Here is a 5,283-nt window from a genome sequence, read left to right as displayed (position 1 = left end):
TTTGCATTTGCTTTGTCTTTCATGGGTTAACAGTTCTCTTACGGTTGATGTAATAACAAAATGATCACCATGGAGAGATTGTATTGGCAACGTGCCCAGGTTACAGTTGCATACATGCTTCTGAGAATTGATTTGGTTTCCACTGACTCCTGGAGGTGGGAGTGCCGGGAGAGGTCTGGCTGACTCAGACCATTTTCTAACTGAAGGGCTTCTAGGCATGTAATTTCTGGTCAGCTATGGGTTTGAATTAGCTTCACTGAATTCTTTAACATTATTGTATGGTTGTTGTTTTAAGAATTTTCTGCCACCCTAGACCCATCTTAGATAAGATGAAAACTTATTAAGTTTCTGTAGCCTAGAATGAGGATCAGAACCTCAGAACTTCTGAGCCCAAATGGAAATCATTTTACTGAAGTAAAATGTTTTATCGTATTTTTGGTCTTTACAGTTTTATATACGATGTCAGACAATTACATTTGCGAACTCATCCTTGAAAAAGTGCTACATGTCTCACTGCTGAATAATACGATGGTCACCTTCAAAGTACTCCCTTTAGGATGCTATGTGTTGATGCCACGGCCTAGTCCACCCTTCAAAGCAATTTTCCTAGAATAAGTTCACAAACTTAATTGTCAGACTTCATATGGCTCCAGCTCTGATGGTCATTCCAGGAAAAGAGTTCCAAAATTGCTTTGTCATTTGTCAGTGGAGATAGTTTTAATCTTCTTTTCCAAATGGTATGCCTCTTATTTATGTTTCTTGCCTCACTGCAATGATTATAACTTTTAGAACCACGTTGATTAAGAGCGAATATCCTGGCCTTGTTCCCATCAAGTACGATATTACCTGCTGTCTTTGTCTGGTTTTGCTATCAGGATAATACTAGCCTTATGAAGTCAGTTGAAAAGTATCCTCTCCTCTTCTATTTTCAGGAAGAGATTGTGTGAAATTAGTGTTAATTAATCTTTAGAGGAGGTACCACTACTGGTCTCTGTCCACCCCCACCTGCACCTGCTGCTCCCATGTCTCTGAGTGGGGGAGGAGAGTCTTAGGCCTGTAGAGACAAAGAGGATTCCAAGACCAGGCTGCTGGGTCTCTTCTGCTAGTCTGCTGCCTGTCTTGGTGTCACTCAGTAGGAAAAGGGAGTGTTTGGCCTAGGAGAGGAGAATGCCTCTTCTAATCACTTAGAGTGATTAGGGAGTTTCTTAATCCATTGCACTTACTGGTGGTATCAGGCTCACCTTACATTGTCAGAGAGATGCCAGTATGATCCAGGGAAAGCAAAGAGGCTTTGCTGGACCACCTTCTATTGCTAGACTGAAAGTCAACCTAGGTCTGTGGCCTTCCTCTGTTAGGTAGGGGTATATAAGACCCTCGGCCACCAGGCTATTCCTATAGCCCTGGGGTCCAAAACTGCCTTGCCTTCCTCAACCACATTTCTCCTTCAGCTGTCTTTTGCACCATGTCCAGGTATTATAGTTGTGCTTACTGGAGAAATGCAGGACAAACAGGTCTACACCACCTTTTCCACATTGGAAATGACCTTTATTTTTATTGTAGATGCCCAAGGACTCACTCCATTCTTAAAAGGTCTTACATTACTTGAATTCTGCATAAATGAACAAAGATTTAATATGAACATGAGGAAGAAGACATAATAGAGCCATGCCTCATTGGAATTGTCCTCGAGCTGATACAACACAAACTACAAAGAGAGAAAACCAAACTAACAGCATTGAAGCAGGGAACACAGTATTTTCTTTGTAATAGCTGCTGGCCGGCTTGTCTTTTCTTGATATTTTACCTCTCTCTTCATATTTTAATGTAAAGCAAACTTTTTCATACTCAACATTTTGTGAAAAATTCATAAAACTTGGGGAGCAGGCGTGATGTGTATTAAAAATTCTAACTGTACTAAGAAGCATAACAGTATAGCAGGTAGTGTTACCAAAACTATTAAAGAGCAAACCTACATCACTACAAAAGCCAAGTGAATTTTAAATAATATTTACTGATGAGTCTCACTATCTTAAAAAAAAAAAAAAAAGGATGTTCATAATAGCAATCGTAGTTTGGCTCTTAAAATAGCATTCTCCCACTCTGAAAATACTAGCAGCAGCAGCAATTCAACTGAAGTCTTGAATAAAAGCTTCTGTGTTATGAGAGAACTGCAGAGGTATTTTGAACTGTATTAAATTTACTTAAATAGGACGTTTTGAAAATTGAGCTGTACTTACTGAACTAATTTTTGAATCGCAGAAGAATGTTTATGTTTTTAAGTGATATTAAGAGGAACTCTTAACAGTTGGAATTTTGTGAAAAAGTGTAAAGCACAGCTATACTCTATCATTGACTATAAACTATTCACCAGTTTCTGAAGATAAGACATAAATAGTCTTATTTATTGCAGTCAATATTAATATATTCAGGTAAACTAACATTATAGCCAACAGTTATATATTCAAGAATGAACTTTTTAAGTTCTAGGTAACCTAACTTTCTATCCCAGATGAAAGAACTCAGTCTCTTTTGCTTAAACATTTTTAGTGTTATTCTAGAATTTGCTGGAAACAAACAAGTCACCAGGCATCCTTAGGAACAGAGACCCACTCTTGTTTCCCTTCATAGCCCTAAGGTAACTTAGCCTCATAGCTTATACATAGTGGGGTAATGGGTGTTCAGTAGATACTTGTTAAATTAATTTTTTAAAGAACTAATAAAGAAATGTTACTCAAACTAATATTTATATACCAAACACTGTGATGGGCCTTAAACCTGTCATACCATACGAGATTCTACCATATGAGATTCAAGCATTGGTTAGCAATGTTTTGGTTGCAATTAATAGAAAACCCAAATCAAAACCTCACTTACATGATAAAAGGACTTTGTTAGTTCATAAAACTAAAAATTCCAGCAGTAGGTAAGCTTCAGTACAACTTCAGCACTGCTCTGGCTGTATTTCTCTTCATTTCTCTCCCCTTTGCTGACTCATCTGTCAAATTCAGTTTCAGCGGCCTTCCTTCACAGCAGTAGAACAGCTACAGTCATTCCAAGACTCACGTCAGCACACCACACCACAGATCAGGATGGAGAGTATCTCTTACAGAAGTTGTCTTTGAAGAATCAGTGTGCATTCCTTCTAAAAATGTCTCTGGAGGCAGTCACCTAAATTGAATCCCATGCTAATGGTATAAAATGATTTGCTTGAACTCATCAAAGCCAACTCTTAGAGTTGGATTGGGTTTAATTTTTCCCAAACTGCCACTGGCTGAGAAATAAGGAATTTTCTTAGAAGGAGAGACAAGAGAACTGAGTGCTGTGTAGGCAACTGACATAAGTCTACTAGACATATTGTTAGTCCCAGTTAGACTCATAGAGTTTAAATAACTTGCCTCAGATGGATATGGTTTAAAACTAGATCCTAACTCTAAAGTTTGTGTTCTCTCCGCTTTATATTGTATCAAATGTTTGGAAGAACTGCCAGATAGTCTAAAATATCATCCTTGTCCAAGTTTAGAGAACTAAAACTAAAGGTCTTTTCCTAGAGGGAAAAGTGATTTATATAAAATATCTTCCCTTCTGTGCCCCTCCCCCAGAACCACTGTTCCATCATCCTTATGTCCACTCTCTCCTACTGGATTCCTTCCCATCTTTTCTATCCCAGCCTGGTATTGTCATGCTCCTGGAGCAATGGTCTATGCTCTGAAATTATCTCCTCCTCTTAATTATCACTGAACTCCCGTTCCTCTGGTGTCTGATCAAGCAATTCATCATTAATAATAACATATTACATTACTACTTCTGGGCATATTTCCAACTTATATCATGACATTTGTTGGACAAAGCCCACACACTTCTTCCTCCCCAAGAATAGTGTATGAATTTCAAGAGGAGAAGATACTAAAAGGTGGGTAAGAATTTTGCAAGCAAACCTTCTCCAAACCTCTGAGATCAAACTTTGAGAGTGATTGTTCCAATTGAATTGTTCCATAAATAAGGTGCCCTTGCTTGCCAAATTATCTTTTTCCAAGAGTGTTGTCTTTTTCCCACAGTATTCTAGTTAGCTAATCCCTTTTGTCCCCACCCTGATACATTTTCAAGGTATCTTTTATATTTTAAGATTATCATTTGATTGATGGTTCTTATGGGATGACCATTTCATTTTTGGATCGCTCGTTCATCTACTGCCCTTAATAATTATCCTCACTCAATAATGACTTCCAGAATTCAGATTTCTTTTGGATGTGATTGTAATCACCTCACCCTCTAAAACACCTAGATTTCACTTTCTTAAGGCTTTTAAATGCACAAGAACTAATAATAGAAGAAAAAGTAAAATCACAGTGTGCCTAAAAAGCCTAGAAATTCATCTTTTTAAGAATGAATGGGACTTATTCATCAAAATGTCAACCGGCTACTTCTTCATCATAAAAGCCAACCCCAGTTGAATTCTAAATTCAGGAAACTGTGATGAAATTGAGTGGTTCAACTTGGTTAGATCCCAAGGACATATGGGAAAAGAAAAAGTTACAATACCTCCAACTGCTAATGCGTTTGGACTGCTAAGAGGTGAACCAGGGGTTGTTTAGGACTCTGAAGTGAGCCAAAATTAGACTGTGAGCTCTAGGTTACTAACCTTGCTTAGACTACTGTAGTTGTTTCATAATGCTCATAAGCTTTACCAGTGTTTTCTGCTGCGTTGCAAACACATTTACTGCTTAGCTGCCTGCATATGAAACAATCCTTCCCGCCCACCACCCATGCAGAGAAACACTGCTCTTTCAATAAGCTGTTCAGCCACTACAGAATCAACCCCCACACAGTAACAGTTAAGTACTTATTATGCCCTCTTCAGAATCTATGTTAAATTCTGTTTTTTTCATAATCAAAAGCAACATTGTTTCTGTACATATTTATAGACTTTTCTAAATTGGATTTTAAAAGACTCTTCTTGCTCTTTACAAGACAATGTCACAGATGTTGAAATTTTGAGTAATTTTTATTGATAGCAGAATGAGATTTCTTTTAAGAGAAAAAAAAAAACCTGGTACTATAAAACCCTGGGAATTTCAGATGTGGGTGGCAATTCACTGGGACACATCCATTGAATCTGATATGAACTAAAACCTATGGGTTTGATCCTGTCTGCTAACATATAGACAGCCCTTCCCACATCTATATGGTGACAGCACGTTGGAAGTGAGGAGCGCAGGGTGGGCAGGAGGGGTGGCAGATGCAGCGTCCCCATTAAGAGTTCCTGCTCCCTGTTTCAGGCTGAAT

The sequence above is a fragment of the Otolemur garnettii genome, unplaced genomic scaffold, assembly GCF_000181295.1.
Source record: "Otolemur garnettii isolate 467f Iridium unplaced genomic scaffold, OtoGar3 scaffold00160, whole genome shotgun sequence".
Lineage (NCBI taxonomy): Eukaryota > Metazoa > Chordata > Mammalia > Primates > Galagidae > Otolemur > Otolemur garnettii.
This window is presented reverse-complemented; position numbering follows the sequence as displayed.